The following is a 20538-nucleotide window of genomic DNA, read 5'->3' on the forward strand; positions in this document are numbered from 1 at the left end:
CGGGAGGCACAGAGTGGGAGGGACAATGCAGGAGTGTCAAAGGCAAAATGCAGGCAAAGATAAAGCTAGACAGAAGGCAAATGGAAAACAAAAGGTTAAAAACCAAAATGTGAAAAGTGTGAAAAACTCTCGAACAAATAAAAATGCAGAAGAAGAGAAAATAAACTGCAAATTGGGTTAAGCAAATGCCAAGAGTCATCTCTCACACACACGCACACACACCGACGCACACGCACACACATACACATACAAATATAATGCAGTCACGCCTTGGTAAATTTCATTTTGGCCCAGCACACTGGGCGTATAATGAATTTTAATAAATGTGACCGGGCAATGAAACGCTTTTCCAATTAACCAAAACAGAAGACAAGACTAAAAGCATTTCCTTAAGCTTGCCATCCATCCCATTTGGCATGGCTAATTGAAATTTAATTAATTAACCATGTTTTCATCGGGATCCCTTAAAAATATTTATATTGGCGTTGGCCATCTGGCATCAGTAATTCTCCTTCTCCTTTGCCCCCCTTTCCAGTAAATTTTTGGAATTCATGTATATTGATTGTAATTGCTGCCCAATATGCCACATCATTTTTGGCTCATTAATCATTTTTGTTAGCCATTTCCATTTTCATTCGCAATTTCATTAGTTGGCGAAAATGAAAATCTAATAATACAAATAAATATATACATTTTTTATAGATTTTTAGGCCAAACTTAGCCAAGAGTAATGCTTTTTACGATATGAAATTAAACTCACAGTAAAAGGAAACAGGAAATTAACCAAACAGCAAAGAAAGGAACAAAAGAAAGGAGTTTATTATACCAAGAAAATCAATTAAAATAATGTACAAAAAAAAAATACAAACACACAATAAATGTTTAAGCTTAAAGAAAAGAAAATTTAATAAACTTCGAGATAAATTTATGATGTTTGTCTGAAAATTGTATTGAAATTTGTGGACTTTGTTTAAATACATTTGCAAGATATTTGATCTATATATTGTTTATTCAAAAGTAATTTAAAAATCCTCAACAAATATAAACGATTCGCTTATTTCAATTGCTTACTTCGTAAACATTTGCTGAAAATCTGTGCAAAAGTTTTGTTCATATTTTGTAAAATGATTGGCAAGTTAAAGCTCTATTGTTGCCATTTTTTTTTTTTTTGACTTTTGTTTAATGCACTTTTAAGCCATTTGGACAATTTGGGCACAAATCGTACTGCCAAATTGTTGGGCCAGCTTTCAGTTGCCAGTTTCGAGTTTTCAATTGGGAATGGAAATTTTCTCAGCATGTGAAGCACGTTTCGATGTTGTCGCCCTTTTTGAATGACCATTTCGTATGCCCATTTCGGGATATATCTGTGCGTATGTGCGTGTATACAACTGGATGACAATTATCGATCAGAGGACCGCATGTTTTGTGGGGCAGGGACAGTAGTGTGTAGTGGGGGTCGAGCCATAGGAGGTGGTGGTGTGGGAATACGCGTTAAGGACACGCATCCTTGGACTCATTTGCATAAATGACGATGACGGTGACATCCAGCGACAATTTCGTATGTAAAAATCGGACAAAAGCAATGAGAAAGAATACGAATCGAGCGTTTATATTGAAGCATATAGAAATATCAAATGGATTCGGGCAATGCTCTTTAAAAGAAAAGTTTGTTGGGGTAACTCAAATCGAAAGCCATTGAAATTAAGCCAAGCAACGAAAATTAAAATGTTAGCCATGTTTTATGGCCAATGTCTGGAGAGGTAAAGAGAGAATGAGAGTTAGAGGACTGCCGTGTGTAATTGCCGAGTGTTTTATTGCCAAAATTTTGCACCATCTTCTTCTTCTTCTTCTTATTTTTGGTAGTATGTACTTCTTCAGGCAGTCGGCTTCTTCCGTCTTATTCGAGGAACATTTGTCAAGGAGACTCAAGGCCTTGCCATAAATTTTCCTTTCTCACTAGATTCTATATGCCTTCCTCCCACATTCTCCGCTTTTTGGCTCGGTAGAGAGAATTCATTAGAGTTTGCCGACTGTGAAGCGAAATTAAATTACATTTAATTACTTTGGGACAAGAACTCATAACTTTTGGCCCTAGAAAATTGTCGTCTGCAACTGATAACTTTCCTCTTCCACTTCAACCATATGTTTTCCAACAAGAATGTCCATCTAGTGGAATTTTTTTATTGCATTACATTTGCCCAAAGAGCAGAATAAGAAAGCATCGAATTTTTAAGGTTTTTGGCCTGCAACTGACATTTGACAAAATATTTTAAGTTCATTTTCATTTTCAAGTGGAAGACTAGCTACTGACATTGCAAGTGTGTTGGGCTTAGACAAATGCATCTCATGCATTTTCCACAGGCCACCCAAACGCACAGCACAAAATACTCGAGATTCACTTCACCAAGCTATAAAATGGAAAAATCTATTTTTGTTTTTCCAAATTCAAATTATTTTGTGTTTAAATTATAATATCCTTGTTTAGTATGTTTTACTATGTAATCAAAATTTAATCAAAATCAAAAAATGATTAATCAAATTGCAAGTAAAAGAAAGTTTACTACAAACGAACGAAATGACAATTTTTAGCAGATCTTAACTTAACTTGAATTGAAATTTTTTTGGAAAAAGTAAAGAATTAGAATTATAATAACTTAAAGAGATTTTTAAATTGCTGATTTGAATTTTTATATTGTTTTTTTAAATTAGCATTTGAAGAATATTTACCTATCTGATAATATAATACATTAATAATATATTTGGTATATATTTTTTGTTGAACTAAAGACTGGGCTATACATAGGTTAAGTGAATAAAAATAATTGTGAACAAAAATTTAATGAACCAAAAGAAGCCCTCGCCTATTTTAATTATTTCTAGGTATGACTCTATATTCAAAAAACTTTTTTGAAAATTCTCAAAGATATTTTAATACGAACATACGTTGTTGACTTTTTGATCTTTTAGCCTACGACACCAATTCAGAAACTTTACTTGAAAACTTTCATTGGAAAAGTAAAACTTGGAGCCGTCCGTCAGACATGTAACAGGCAACTTTCACCTTCTGTTGCAGCACGAGACTTTTGTGGGCCAGCCGCAAATGGCAATGTTTATTAGCCATAATGATGCTGACGGGGCACAGGACAACAGGACAACAGAGTGGAGCATGACTACAAAAACGAAAGCAACAACAACAATCCAAGAAGGACCTAAACGAAATATGTGCCGTCTGCGTTGCCTGGGAAAAGGGATGTCCTGGAGTACCAGTAACTTTGAATAAACTAGAAAGTTCTGTTAGCAACAGAGTGAAAGAGAGAGAGAGAGAGAGTGGGAGACAGAAAGAACGACGAGGAGTTGGATGAGTAAAGCAAACAGAGAAAGAAAGAGACCAAGAATCGTGTCCTGGCAGTTCACCGTGTCTGGTGTCCTGCTACTCCTGTCGCCTGATGTCGCGTCGACAATTTTACTTGGGCTATTTATAACTGTCGCTTCATCTCTGTTCCCTCCTTCTTTTCACGCTCCTCTTTCTCTCCTCGCCAATGCTGTTCATCTTGTTGTTGTTGCTGTTATTTTTCGCGAACATCTTGATTCAGTTTTGTTAGAGGTGAAGCGCATCCTGATGCTCGTCCTTGTGCCAATCACTCACCGTCTGCCTCTGCTTTTGCTGAGGACACAAATTGCGGTCATTTCTTGTTTGTCGCCTTCAACATTTGGCGAATTGCACCAACACGAAGCCATCTAAAGAGAAAACAAAATAAAAATGAAAAACACCTAAAAGTACCTAATTTGTCACTCAGCAGGGACAAGGATAAAGGACATGCTAAGTACTTGGCCATCCAAATATTTTCGATTACTTATGATATGGTCGAATATCGCACACTCAACTGGCTGGCCATCTGCTGCTACTTTTGGATAACCTTGGACAAAGCTTTTATTGCCGTTTTATGGAGCACAAAATGCAACTTTTGAGCTTGCTCAAATGTGTTGCATGAATTGCCATTGTGCGCCCCAGTAAAAGATGCAATGAAGACCTCCCAAAGCCAGTAACAGATAACACGAACGATACAGGCCAAAAACAGGGAAAGAGCTGGAGGGAATTGCTCCACTTTTACAATAAATTCTTACCATAACAAGCCAAACTGTAAAAGTGCAACAAAAGAATACAAACGAATATACGACCATAAAATACCCTAGATTAATCTAAACACTAGTACAGCTACAGAATGAAGTTACAGATTGAGGATATCTATATTACAACTAGGTATCCACAATTTAAGTCTATTAATTAACTTTAGGTAAGCTATTTGGTCGACTAATATACCCAGTGTATATGCTAGATATGGCTATTTTATCCTAGCTAACAATTGTAAGTGAGTTCAATAGTTTGATCTGCTGCTTGTTGGCCTTTTTCACAAATGCAAATGCTTGCCCGTCCTTCTGCCTCTTTTGGAACCCCAAGACCTCACTATTGAACCACCTCGACGCCCGCCTCCATCGCCTGGGGCAATTGGATTTACGTATCAGAGGATAAACATTTCAATTTGACTTTTGGCTATCCTCTGCTCAAACTTTTTTGCTTTTTCTTTTCTTTTTTTTTTTGATTTTGGAACAGAGTAAAAGGTCGAACCATTGCAAATTAATTTGCCAAACAAAAAAGTTGCCTTAACCAGGTAACTCATTCAACCATTTTGAACTGAGATTCCAGTTACTAAATTATGCAAATTAAAATATTGTGTGCATATAATTACAAATGTAAATCGCATTAATAATTACAAAATGCCAACCCAAAACGACCAACAGACCCACTCAGACCAAAACCGAGTGCGAATAGTCCATATAAATTTGTGGTAAACATATCAAATTTGGTTTACCTTACTTTATCTATGCATGCAAATTGTTTATTGTATATTTCAATTCAATTTCAATTTCATTTAACTATGCACTTATCTACATATGTATGTGTAGTGTTTGCTTATACATATATGAATATAGATAGAGATATTTTTTATAGTGACCACAAATGATTTTTTTTTTAAGGCTCCGAAGTTAATTGAGGTTCGTTGTGCGGTTTTTATTTGATTAACTTTAATAATTGGCCTCTAGCCATCGAGAAATGTGCAAATATTTTGTGTCACATACAGACAATAATATTATTACAATTGATATTAGGTTCACTGACATGACATACATGAAACCTATAGTCAATAGAAACAAGGAAAAGTTTTTGAAATATAAAACATGATTTTCCCTATAGTCAAAAATTTAACATGCGCCGACTTAACAAATCGATAGAAGTCAAAAGTTTATTTCTTGTCCTTGGGACAATCCCGAAGATGTACTTGGATAAGCTTGGGCTTACACACATTCAATGAGGCCATCGATATAGTCACTACCACCGAGTAGCACATGATTCGTGGCTAACTTGGCACTAATTGACTGATACAGGTATACGAATCACCGATTTTGATGAATTTTGGATATGTTGTAGAATACCCCGTAATTTGAAGCTGTGTGTGCGATTCGCATACCTGAAGTTCCCCTCGTTAGATGATAGGACTTATTAATCCCTGAATACAATTTGCTTTGATTTTTTTTACTTTTCATCTCCATGTTTTTTCAAATATCTTTCTCATTGTATGGAAAGTTCATAGAATTAAGTTCATGTTAAGCCCGATTTGAATAGTGTTCTTTTTTTACTTTTCAAATTTAAGCGAATGCTAGCCAAACAGTTGATAAATTCCCTGGAATTTCTTACACAATTCTGGGTAGTTATTTCATTCCATCCCTTTGCACTTTGCTCTGCCTATGGTAAATGTTATTATTATTTCACTATATGGCTTATATCTCTCCCCCTCTCTCTCTCCTCTCTCACTCTTGTGCTTGTGCTCTTACCATTGATATATTAGTTACACTTGCTGGCTTTCTGCGCAATATTTTCCCCCGTCCCAACTCCTACACCTCCACCGCCCTCACCCCATATCTCTGTTTGTTATTTATATGCGTATGCAATGCATGTGAAAAAGGCAGCAAACAAAAAGAGCAACAACATTGGCCGCATGCTGCGGTCAGCCACACACATCAACGACCCAGGCCAAAAAAAAAAAAGAATCAACAAAAATCCATATAAAAACAACTAAAAAAAAAAAAAAAAAAAAATGACCAGACCAGGCGAAAGTTATTTACTGCAAATCGGTTGAGTGAAGCTCAGATCGTAGTAGCAGCTGGTCCAAAAGTTAGCTTTAAATAATGCCCATGCTCTAAAAGCTGGCCCAAAATAGAGAACGCAAAAGAGGGAGGAGGAGAGACACAGAGGGAGGCAGCAGTTCAATTAAAATTTGTGAAATTATTTAAAAAACTAACAAAATAGAAAAACTTTTTTCCCCTCGCCACGTCTCTCTTCCGGCTGGAAATTAATTGAGGCCATGCCAAAAATTACCAAGGAAAAAACTTTCCCTGCCCTGATTTATATATATCGACAATTTACCATCGATTTGTATGTCGAGTGTCTGGGAACAGCAATTGGCCAACTTTGTTCGGTTTTTTCTTTTTCCTGACAACAAAGGCTTTTTTTGGGGCAATCGGTATTCCAGTTGAAGTAATTAGAAAATTTTTGAATAGAAGTTTTCTGGAAAATAAGTTCAAGTTTTTAAGAGAAATTGCAAAATGCGTTTTTTTTTTAATATTCTATATGAAACACTTGGATTCCAAAACCCTTAAAGCAAAGTCTGTTGATTTACACAAATTTATTAAAATTGTTGGAAAATATCGTTTCAAAATATTACAATCATCAGTAGTAATAAAGATCTTAAATATTTAGACTATTAATGATAAATGTATTGATATGTAAAACAGAATCCTTTTTTGTATTATTCTGCCATATACAAATAAGTAAATGATAGTGGTAATTCCTAAATCACTGACTTAAATCGTGAAAGAATTGAATTGTCTCTTTATTTATATACTTACGATATCGATTCTAGAAATATAAGAAACGATAACTAACAGAAAGACTATATATTACAAATTTCTAGCTTTTAGTTTCAAAAAAAAGATGTAACAAAATGTTTAATTTGAAAAATTCTTTAAAACTTTTAACTTTGCGAACCTGTAACTCTGCCAAATTCGGAGCGATTTTTGAAAGTGATATCTTATGTTGGTGCTTTGAAATTCAATTTAATTTAAAATGTCATTCACGCGAATTGGAAAAGGAAACAATGAACCAAAAAGAATTCCGAAAAACTTTAATTGCATGAAGCTCTAATTGAGTCAATTTTTTTGGGGAATCACAAAATTCTTGCCTTTATTCTTAAGTTGGAATATTTCGAGAATTCTCCAAATTTTATAAAAAATTGTGATATTTTTGAAAAATCAAGTCGAAATTTCAAATACCCAAGGGCTTAATGTCGTTTTAAAAAATTCTAAATTACGATTAAAACGAGGAACAATTTTTTTAAATAAATAAAAATTGACCAAAAATTACTGTTTCAAACATTCAAAAAAAAAAAACCTTCTCATTTTGACTGATTTTCATTATTTTTTTACATTGGAAAGTGATCTTATTATTTTGTATTTTTGATTGCTGTAGGTAGCATTCTCAATATGAAGGAGTTGTTTCTGATTTCAAAATAGTGCGAATATTATCTGCCAGAGAAATAATGTTAATTATCATTAAAGTGTGCATCTTTGAATGAATTTTCGATTACACTTCCATTTATTGCGCTATAAAGCAAATAACGACATTCACATTTGTGTGATTTTCACGCACCTTTTGTGCTTAACCACTTTGACATAAATTTGTATAATGAAAAAAGATCCCCTCATGGAGCATAATCCTCTGATGTTTCCTTTCATCTGTCTTACATGTGTGTGTGTGTGTGGGTTTTTTTCACTCTCTTTCCTGATGAATCACCTGCTAATATATCACCTAGATTATGTCCCCCTTCCTGGTCCATTGTTGGTGAATTCAAGCAAAAAGCACTCAACTTTCCCTGCATCAAATAATGGGGCAAGAAGGGGAGATTATAGATGTGCGGTGGTCGAGAGTGTTGCGGAGAAGCTTACCACTTGAAAATTGTTTGTAAATAAACCGAAACAAAGAGGATATACTCATTCGCATGCTCAAGTTTTAGCATAATATATAAAGCATTCGAGTATAGCCTTAAGACCCATGTTTGTGCATAAACAAAATTAAGTTTTCCAAATGCAAAAGCAGCTGATGCCCAGGTAAGTGGGTTGGACCAGACACACTGCACACTGAGAGTGAAAATGTGGGAGAAAGGGTGAGGATATTCCTTCATAAATGCATAAAACCTTAAACTTTTGTATACGTGTGTGTGTCTCTGTGTGTTTGTGTGTGTGTGCATGTGTGTGTACAAGTAGAACTCGTCAGGTTCTAATTAATTATGAAAAGTGCTAGGGCATATAAGCTAAGCTATGCCTGGTTTATGGAGCGCAAAATAATACAAAATAAAAAGAAGTAAGCAAAATACTATAAAGTTATCCAAAAGAAAATCCCCTTTTGGTTCCTGCCGCCAACAGCGACTTTCCGACATAAGGAAAAAAAATCTAATTCACACAAATATAAAATCTAAATTCATAAAACCAGCCACAGCCTGCCTTATCCAAGGCGGAGTTAACAGGGGGAAAATCAAGCACATAATGTAATTACTTTACAAATGTGACTTTAATTTTTGCAGTGACTTTAAATTTGCAAGTATTTACTTAAGTATTTGGTAGTGAAATTTAATCAATAATGAAATATAATATAGGCTTTTGTATTTTATTTATGTATAAATATCTTTGAACACAATATAAATAATTATTTTGCATTTCAAAATAATGCAAATACTTTTTAATTTGGTTTAGTAGGTAAGGCCATATATTATATTTCTCTGAGTAAAAACATTAAATATTTTTAAATATTAAGGGTTTCTTCTTAGAATACTTTAAGTCTATCAATTTAGTTTGTAATAGACATTTAATCAATTGGTAAACAGTTCTATTACAGTGATTTCTAAATTTAACAAATTAAGTACACAAATGCTTAAATACATTAGTATATTTTAAGTTCTTAATCTATATTTATGAACCTGTATTTAATAATTTATTAAAGAAACGCAATCTCCTAATTTGAGAATCGGCTATCATTGACTTTGAAGTAATGATGAAATGAAGACAAGTAATGTTAATCTGGCAATCGCATTTGAAAAGTACTAAGCAATAACATTTTTTCCAAGTTGTACAGAAAGTTCCCCCTTTACTTTGTCCGCCTCTGATTCGGTACCATTACACAAAAAAACCTGCTCTACTTAACGGTTATCCGGCATACATTCACATTCCGCCCTGCAAACACACACACACACACACACAAAGCAAATTGCTATAGTCAATTTAATTAAATTTGTTTGGTTGGGCCCAACCAAGCGCAGTGAGTCAGAGCCAAAGAAGGGGGCAGAGAGTTTGAGTAGGATTCGAAAAATCTCCTATTCCAAACGCTAAACGTTCGCGGCATCGATACAAAAGGATGCGTTTTATCTCAATTCACTATTTACGCAGATAGTCAGATAGCGAAGAGGGGAAAAGGAGAAGTGAAGTGAAGCAAGCTAGTGGGAATGGTTGGATTGGTAGATTGTCTGACTTAAGTTGCCTTGAGGATATTTCTCTGAAGCGCTTAACAAATGTTTACCCTGGAATTGTTCGTTGAAAACGTAAAACGAAACTGGATAGACTGAAGAAATTAAAGAAAAAGTCATTTGAGAGGGGAGTTTGCCAGATTGAGACAACGAAGGGAGGAAAAATTCCTAAGAATATTTTCTACTCACATCTATAAACATTCCTATGCTCATTACAAAGCATAAAGAGAAAGCGAGAGAGAGAGATACATTTCTGTAAATCAAATTACAATTTTCTTTTTATATATAATTTCCCTTTTGATGTTTCCAATTTACATTTTTAAACATTCCTAAATGAATTTATTAGATTTTCATTTCAATTCCCTTTCCCTCTTAATTAAGCTCAACAAGTTGACACAGGGCATTAAACCAAGCCCATAAAAACCTCATGGGCGTAGTGAAAATTTGATGATAGGAGAAAACTCGAACAATTGTTGTATTTTAAATGCATATGTAAAGTGACTCGACTGCAAATGAAGAGGTAACTACTGACCTGACCATTTCTTTTCCTCTCTAACTATGTCCATGGCCGAAACTAATCTCATGCTAAGCCTAATTACAATTTGACCCTTTTTTTCTTTAGCACACAAATAATTACATGTGGCATTTATTTGTTTAATTGTCAAATAAAATGCAGCAATCATTTTTGTAAACATTTATTCTATACATTTGGCCCCTGAGGCAGTTTACGCGGCGTATGCGCAATTTTGTTGGAAGGGACGAAAACTTTTGTTAGCTTGCTTAAACATTTATACGCAAACCGAGTCCATTGTGGATTTTGTTTATGAAGCATGGAATTTGTTTTTGGCCAATTGACGAGCGAGTGACTATACGAGTGTGTACAAAAGGGGAAATGAATGAGTGGAGTGGTATGTGGTTGGGGAGAGAGGGCAGGGCGGCTGCCAAAATGGTCAACAACTGGAGGCTACAAATTGTTGATAGAGCTAAAAATGAAGGGAAAAATTTGTGGATTTTATTTTTAGTCTGTAAATGACTTTTAGAAATGTGGTTTTATTTTTTCGTCTAAGCCCCTTTTGTATATAATAAAAGTAAATAAATATTTGTTCTTTCAATTAATAATTGGGATTATTCTTATTTATAAACATACATATGTATGTAAATAATATAAATTCTCTCCAAATATTATAACCATTACAATATGTCCATCTAAATCATGGAAAACTTTCAAAAATTTCCTTGAGAGATGATTTTGAAAGACTTTTAGCCAAAGTATTTGGTATTGCAACTGTTTTCTTCTTTGATTTTCTGTTTGTCACATTCCTTTTTTTTTTTGCTTATTTGTCTTTTTTTGTAATATTTTCTTTTACGATTTGCGACTGTTGGTAAAATTACTTCCTGCCAAGTAGCAACCATATCCGCATTCACATCCTTATCCATATCCTTATTCTTATCCCTAGCCCCTCACAAGCATTCACATCCGCAATGGGACTGCAAATCGATTATGTTGCTATTACTTCCGCCAGTTGTCGCTAACAGATGCATTTCTCTTCTTTGCCGTCGTCTTGGCAAGGGAAAAAAATACCGAATATTTCAGCTTATTTTATGATTTAGTTATTTTTTTTTTTTTATACTTCTCTATATATATATATGTAAGTTCTGTTGAATTTTTGGTCTAGCAAACTGAAGAGATAGGGAGAGGTATGGAGAGATGGCTGCAGCTGCTACTCCCTCTGGTCGTTTGAGATGCTACCACACAAAAGGCTATTAAAATTCCAGAATTGCCTGGCAGGTGGCATCCAACTGACGCACAATTCGTCGCTTCTGTTTCACATGTTTCCACCATGAAAATGCTAAAGGGCAGGATCATCAGAATCAGCATCCCCATCAACATAGCGCCATAGACTTCGACATCATCATCAGAAGCAGCAGCAGAATCCACATCAGCTGGGGGCCCAATTCAATTGCAAAATTCAATTGGCCATCGACCGCACAACCACTCACATAGACACACACACACACACACACACACACACACACAATACATATATATGAAATGCATTTGATGTTCCGGTTTATACCCAACCACCCACAGAGAAATGGCTAATTAGCTTGACAATGCGCTAAGCACTTGGACATTATCCTCATTCTATCTGCTGTAGTTCGCTGTTGTTTGTTAGTCTGAGGACAGTTTTATACTGATTGATCACAAAATTGAGGAAAATTGTGTGTGTAAAAATGTCAAACCCCTTTCTCTCTTCTATATCCTACTGCCTATCTGGGTAAAAAGGGCGTCCTACTAAATGAAGTAAATGAGGCGCATTAATTAGGACAGCATTTCCCCACAATAGCAGCAACAGAAGCAGCAGCAGCAGCAACTTGAATGATGATGAAGAAGGCGGTTGCTCTAGCTCCAACTCGTGCATGGTGCCATCTTACACTCAATTGATTTAATGACACAGAAACTCCACCCATACTGTCCTTAGGAGGGTTAAGAGCAACAGGGAAGAGACGTTGTATACCGAATTGTCATCCGGTTTCTCTTCGATGCTTTCTCCAATTCTCATTTTATGCGTGTCACATAATAAATCTTATTTGATTTGTTTGTCCTTGCCCATGGGTCATTGTTTGTTGCCATTCCAGCAGGCAGGCTAATTCGATTGGTCTTCTTCATTTAAGTATCCTGGCCAGTTGTCTGTGTGACTGCCTGCCGTTTTGGCCAATTTAATTAATAATCAAATTACGCATACGCCACGTGACACGCTTTTGGTTTTGTTTTATTTCTTGCACAGCAATTTGTTGGCCTATGATTTAATCATATGAAGCAGGCAGCGAGAGAAACAAATAGATAAATAAACAAAGCGAAAGAGAAAGGTATATATATTTTATGTCATGTGGGAAAATGCAACTTATTTAATTCAATTAATATCATTCTCTCTCTCCCTCTCTATCTCTCTCTCTCTCTCTCTCTCTCTCTGTATATTTGTCTACCTCGGTCTATAAATGCGCACAAATGCATTAGGAATCCAATTAGTTTCGGCTTAATATGTAAGCCTAAGTTAATTTTGTCAATTTTATATGTGGCAGCTTAAATCTACATTTGGCTATATCATATCCATAAGTATATTCAATTTGATATGTGTTTTTGCACTATTAGAAAATGAAATTCATCCATTTTCAGTTTTTCATACCGGAATTATTGTTTGCCGCTCAAAGAGAAAACTTTTGACCTAGATTTAGCATTTAATTAGAAGTTTATTAGAGATCACCGCAAATTTTATATATTTTTGCATTTAATCTTTATTGTTTTATACAACTGACTAAGTTTCCTTAGGTAGATTTTAATAAAGGTAAATTTAATATACGTTACACTATATCGGCCCTTACATTTGGCCGATCATTGATACTTTATAGCAATCTGAAAATAATTTCATAATTATTTCACTTGGAGTGTCAAATCCAACGTTTTGTGGCCAAATTGTGTTTATTATGATTTTGGTTAAATATTTAATTTCAAATTATTTTGTTTGAATAAGTTATGCTAATTTTTTTTAAAAGTTTTTCAGCTTAAATGATGCTAAGTATTGGGAATTGTTTTTTTAAAATTCGAAATGCTTTAGGAGATAAAACTTCAATTTGTTGATAATTTAAAAACAAAAAGTGCTTAACTCTAATAAATCTTTCGGTTTTTAATTGATAATTTTGTTCAAAATGGGGACGAAAAACACGTTCCCAACTAAAATAATGAGGAAAATATAAAATTTTCCATAGCTAACTGGATAGTAAGTTATTTAAAATTGACAATTTATAATCGATTTTAAATAGAGTTTAACCAAAATGTAGTTTAAAACTATTCAATGTGATGAATCTAACAATTATTTATTGAATTATACTTGAACTTAAAAATCTGTCTAATTCCAAGGATAGCTATATATTATAATTAAATGGAAAATACTAATACATTTGTATTTATTTCAATTCCTAAGATGAGTATGTATAAAAATATATTTGCTTCAAAATTTTGCAGAAGCAATTGGAATATATAGTGGTATGACTATTTCCATACACACACCTTATTGAAATGCAAAAGCAAACACAGTCACAACAACAACAACAATAACAACAATAAGGAAAACAACATCAATAATTGCTTGGTAGAGATAACTAATTAAACACATTTTCGGTTTGCTTTGGTTGGGTTTTTGGACCAAAACAAATTGCTTGCATATTTAAGAGAAATTTTAGGCCCACTGACCACGCCCACAATGCACACACATACATACACCGACACACCATCACATGAGAGTGGGTGATTTGAGGAAAACAATAACCATAAATGTTAACAAGAAGCTGCCGCAAAACTTAATGATGCCAAACAAAAGGAAAAGACCATGGTCTGGTCTGGCTGGGTTTGGTTTGGTTTGGTTTGGTCTGTGACAGGTGCTAAGGTGTCTGTTCGAATACAATTTCTCTCTCTCTCTGTCTCTCATGCTCTCTTTCTCTTGATGTCTGTCTTTGAAATTAATTAGAAAACTGCGGTTTTACCTTCTTTCCCTTGTTCCTTTGCTTATTTTCCTATTGCTTTGTCTACTTTAACATCTTCGTCGCCATCTTCTCAGGGAGAAACATTTGGCAGCAAATTTAATTTGCGGTTAACTTGGCATTTAAATTTGCTTCATTCATTTTGGACGGCCTCCTTTTAACTTGGTTTCATTCTCATGTTTGCTGGTTGCGATTTTGATTTTGGTGTAATCTCAGTATTGAGAACTCTTGATTAAATTCCAGTTTCCTCTTATGCATGTAGCTCTTTCACCCATCTCAATGGACTTTGATTGATTAACGAGTGCGAATTGAAAGTGTTAGAGGGAAAAGTCAAACCTTTTGGACACATTTTTGTTGTTGGTGCCAAAAAGGCAAATGACTGATTGTCCTACGACAATGTTTCGTCTACTTACAGGATGTATATATGTATGTATAGGTATAAGTAAAATATATATCTTCCTATACGCGTGTGTGTTTGTGTGTGTGTGTGTATTATTAGTGTGGAAGTGTGCTCGTATTCAGTCAGCTAGGCGACACGTTTAGCACATGAAAAATTGTTTTTCAGTTTCATCTCGCATATTATAAAACATGTGCTTTAAGTAATAGCAATGGCAAGTGAAGTGAAAGATTATAAATATCCCATACCCCTCGACTGGCTGACTAGCAGCACACCAACCAACTCCACCTCACTTTGTCGCCTCCGTATATCATCTAACAGATTGCTGAAGCAACAAATATGGGCCACTGTTGGGTTAAGATTAATTTTTTTGATTGACAGCTTTTGATGCAGTATGGCAAAATAGGTTGTTTCTTTGATTTTTAAAGAATCATTAAAGTTAGGTTGTATTTTTTTAAGAATAATTTCTTACATATACATATGTATTTATATATTTGTGAAAGACTCAAGCCAAAGCGAGATTAAGAATCAATTTAAAGAATAGTACTACATACAAAGAAATTTGTGTTGATTTCCGAAGCAGATAAATGTGTTGCAAACTTCAAGATCAAAGAAAATAGGGTAAGCGGGTCTGCTGCCTTTTTTATAAATTAAATTATTTGTATTTTAAATAAAACTTAAAGAATAAATATTCAAATAACTTTTTAAATGGTGTTTTGACAAGTCAACTTAAAAGTTGTCTATAAGAGTTTCTAAACCTAAATCGATTGCATATTAAAATCGTTTTGTAATCGGATATAAATTTTTATAAAGTCATTCATAAATAATCGAAAGTAGAACTAATATCAAATAAATATATTTGGAATCGAAATTGTGATTTATAAAAATAAAAAGTTAGTTGTAATAAATGAAATGCACAGTCATACATATAAAGTTTGATATTTATTTTTGCCATATAGAATACTTAAATACCTTGGATATATTTCTTCGAGTTTTATCGAATTTCTTTATAATCGCCTTTTTTCTGTAACAAATCTATTGCAATATACTTTTTACACTGTCTGTGAAAAGTATGCGCATAACTCAAACATTTTGTGCCATTTTTTTGTGCAATATGCATGCCCCAAGTGTTTACAAATAGGATTCGGATTTGGATTTAGAGAGAAAAATTCTTTCAACTTTTGCGAAGGAAATAAAACTTTTTCAACGCACACACACACAAGCACATGCACACACCAACATCATACAAAATGCAACTTTCCTGGTGAAACAGGGGCAACGAAACGAAACCAGGTATGAAAAAAATATATATAGATATGTGTGTATATATTTGTTAAAGTAAACGGAAACATTAAAATTTTATTTGAGGAAAATAGGACAAGAAAAACCAAAGAAAACTTTCAAGTTTTACCAAGACACTGACTATAAAATACCCTTTACTAAGTATCTACATACATACCAAATAAAATTTGACACTTGAATTTTTTTTTTATCCGTTTGTGATATTGGATTGAGAAAAGTAAATAGCTATGTAATAAGTCTGTGTCCTAAAAAAAATTCCCAATTACATTGTGGTTTTATAATTTTAAGTTTAAAATTTTGAAGAAACTTTAAAACTGAAAAGCCTGAAAGTCAACAGAAAATCCGATGAGCAGTACCTGAATAATAAGTGTTTGGAGTCTTAATACAAATTCAAAAAATCTGTCAATATGATTCGCAAAGATTCGGTTTTTTTTTATACCCTTGCAGAGGGTATTTTAAAACTGGTCAGATGTTTGTAACGCACAGAAGGAGACGTTTCCGACCCCATAAAGTATATATATTCTTGATCAGCATGAGAAGCTGAGTCGATATAGCCATGTCCGTCTGTCCGTCCGTCTGTGCGTATGCGTATTACTCAGCCGTCTTAAGAGCTATCGGTCTGAAATTTTGTTTCGAGGTTTTTTATTACCCGGGAAAAATAAAGTATGAAATTCATAAGCATCGGACCACTATATCATATAGCTCTAGAAAAACTAGAAAAAACTTTTTTATAAAAATCGGAGTAGGCTATGAAATTTACATATGTGATAATATTGGATATAAAGCCCCAGATCCCAAAATATGAATGTGATCGGATAAATATAACACACACAGACGCAACGCTACATGAACTGTATGTGTATGCGTGCGTTGCTTTGCTTTGGGAATAAGGGAAGAAGAAAAACAAATTGTAAAATAGAGAGTTTTGTTTGTATATTGATGAATTGAGTTGCAGAAAACAAATTTTGAACATGTAAAATTATTATTACCAAGGACTGCAAGGGTATATAAACTTCGGCATAGCCGATGTTAGCTTCTTTGATATTTTTTTTAGAATTTTGGAATTTTTTAGTGGAAAATATTATAATATTTGAAAAACTTAAATATTATTTAAAATGTCATTAAACATATGACATACATCCAATATGAAATAAATAATTTCGATTCGATTTTTCATAAAAATGATGTATATAAACAAATTTAGTTCTCGGGATATTTATGCAAAATAAAAGACATTATTCTAATCTCAAAATAAAGACAAACATTTTTCAATTGACCTAAAATATTTACTAAATTAGAGTATTATAAAATTAAGGTTTTTTGACACACACGCACAAGCTGTTCATTAGCATTGTTTTACATTAATATGAGATATCACTTTCCAAAATCGTTTCTACTTTGACGAAGCTAGAGATTTGCAAAGTTGAGAGTTTAAGAATTTTTAAAATTAAAGTTTTGTTAATATTTCTATTTTGCCTATCTTGCATTTTGGTAAATGTGATCAAAAATCTTTTAACAACGCTGTGATTGGTCACAAAGCCTGTAACATATCTTATCCTGATTATCTTGTTTTATGGCTTATTCAAAACTAAATCTCAGGTAAAGCTGTTAAAATAAATTAACAATATTTCAATTTAATTTCAAAAGAAATAAAGTTTTAATTTAAAATTTAAAACACACACACCATTTAATAAGTTTTAAACATTATTCAAAATAAATGTATACATAATCTGTTCAGAGTTTTGTTGTACATTTTGTAATTGTATCCTTAACTCTTCGAATTATATACATATATATAATTTATATCTAAATTTGTATACCTAATATAATATTTGTAATCGAAATTGAACAAAATTTGTTTACACTTGATGATCAAGGAGTCCTTCTTAGCTTTCATACATTTACTTCTAACATATTCGTCTATACCCGCTTATCTTTTTTGGCATAAGGTATCAAAAAAGTAAGCTTTGCCCGCAGACAACGGCACGCAAAAGCGGCATCAGCAGCGATTTGTAATGGACAAAACGAGAAGTTTTCAAAGAGATATCAGATTAAATGATATCTCTATTTTTCTTCCATTCCCCTTGGTCGGCCTTATCAATCTCGATTAAAGCTTTACATACCAACAAAAAAAAAAAACCAGTTGCATTCAAGTAAAAGACTCTTGTTACAATTTTCAAGGCATAACAACAAAAAAAAGGACGAAAAAAAAAACTCATGACAAATGGCCAGCAGAATACATATTTATGATTGCACATACACTCATTCAAACACACACACTCACACACACCCACTCAAGGGCAGTCAGATATTTGTTGTTGGCATTGTTGTAGGCACTTTCAGAGTACTCGCGTTCTCGTTCTGGTAGTACTCATGGCTTGGTTAAAATGCCAGCACAAACTTTATACGCACGTAGTCAATTACTCATACCAAAAATAGCAGCAGGAGCAGCAGCAACAGCATCATCAGACCGAACCATGCCCACTTACAAAGAACGCCTTTCTATATATCTATATGCATGTATGTATGTACATATTGTCATTTTCCATTTTGACCACTTGAAAATGGGTGGAAAGAAAAAAACACGCATGATAGAAAATATTATACATATATACATATACGAAACAAAAGGAACAAGGCGAAGGCAAAAATACTCTGCATTAGTTAAACTTAAATACGAATGGGAGAAGTTCCTTTAAAACTGAATAACAAATTTTGAATGAAATCAATTAACAATAACAAAAAAATTAAATAAAATTTTAAACTTTTTTTGTTTCACATTGAAATTAATTCATTGTCCAAGTCTGGATAGATTTTAAATATACTTAACAAAAAAAAAACACATGAAATTTGGTAGGATACTTTACTAAATTTGTAAGGATACACAAATTGTACAACGAAAAAAAAGTTTATAGTACTCTCTTTGTTAAAGTGTATCATTAAATTTTAATAAATATTAGTAGTATGTTAGTACATACAGTGATGGTCACTAGGTTAGCCCCCTTTTTTTTAACTTTGAATTTGATTTTCTCGGCGTTTGAACAAAAAGCCTCCACCCAATAATTGGTCAATAGTTTAGCCCAGTCTCTCCAATATCTTTATTACTATATTTCGACATGTGTATTCTTTGAAGACCTTGTAGATCTAGGTAATCTAAGATAAACTACATACTACAAATGTTCATTTTATCCCCATACATGCGTGCAAAGAGATGGAGATGGAGGATGTGTCGAAAAATTTTGCTTACCTGGTTCTTTTTAAAAGTATCGGCGATGAAATCGGTCTAATTTTTGTCGGATTTTTATGAAACATGTATCATTTGACGGGAAATTCAATTTACTTTCATACTTACAATTAGATTAAGAAAAAAGTAGTTTAAATTGGTATCGTAAAACGGCGTCAAACCTCTTGGTCTCTTGACCTCAACAATTACATCCAAAATCCTGCAATTTCGATGGGCCCCAAAATACTGGGGCTAAAATGAACATTTTTGGTATGCAGTTTATCTTAGATTACCCAGATCTACAACTTCTTTAAAGAATACACATAGCTAACTATAATATTAAAGATTTTGGAAAGACCGGGTTAAACTATTGACCAGAATTTGGGGGCCGCTTTTCGTTCTAACGCACCTGTAAATAAAATGTCGAAAGCTGACATGACAATAATTACGGGTCATCATCCAAATACAAAAACCAACAAATTATTGAAAAAATTTGGGAGCCAAGAAAATCAAATTCAAAGTTAAAAAAAAGGGGCTAACCTACTGATCACCACTGTATATCTTTTCTTCCTTTATTAAATTTTTAACTGCTAAAAATTTGTTGATTAACCCAAATGTAATAAACTGGAAATCAAGCTAAAAGGCTAATAAATCTTATAATTACTAACTAATAAATACATATATTTTGTTCAATTTTATAAAAGAATTTAAGAAAAACGACATTCAAATATTATTTTAGTTGCATATCAATTAACTTTTGTCAGACAACTTTGGAGCTTCAGCGGTATAAAGAGCTTTAAAAGCTTTTGCAATTAAAAAAAATGGGAATTTACATTCAAAAAATATCCCTTCAAACTGAATAAAATACAAACATTTTAAACCAGTTGATTGAGCTTAAACTTTACTTTAACAAACAATTTGTATGTTTAAAACAATCGGACCAAAACATATACATAAATTAAAAAAATTTAATACTTCTTATCTGATTAAACAAATGAAATTGAAATATCTCTTTAGGAAATTGGTTTCCATAGTAAATTAATCTCAAGAAATCAAGTTATTTAAAAACATTGATATAAATAGCATAAATTGCTTAAGAATTGAACTAAAATGTTGGGTCAAAAGAAAATTATGAAATGAATAAATGATTTTCGAATGGAATTCGTACTAATATTCGATATTCGACCAACATATAAACGCGTATTTATTGATTTGGTCAATTTAGTAGAGCGTCATGGAAAATTGGTCTTAAAAATCGAAAACGTAGTAAGAGCCACCTACAATGGTGGATGGAAGTTTTTCTTATTTCCCCCACCTTCATGCTAACGTTAACTGATCAAAGCATAGGCAATATTTTAGTACAATTACATCATATGTATATATAGAATCTTAAGCCATTAGCTTTTACAAAAGTTCAACTTGTTAAATATTCAAAAATTTTACAG

Source organism: Drosophila willistoni, assembly GCF_018902025.1.
Source record: "Drosophila willistoni isolate 14030-0811.24 chromosome 2R unlocalized genomic scaffold, UCI_dwil_1.1 Seg200, whole genome shotgun sequence".
In the NCBI taxonomy this organism is placed as follows: Eukaryota; Metazoa; Arthropoda; class Insecta; order Diptera; family Drosophilidae; genus Drosophila; species Drosophila willistoni.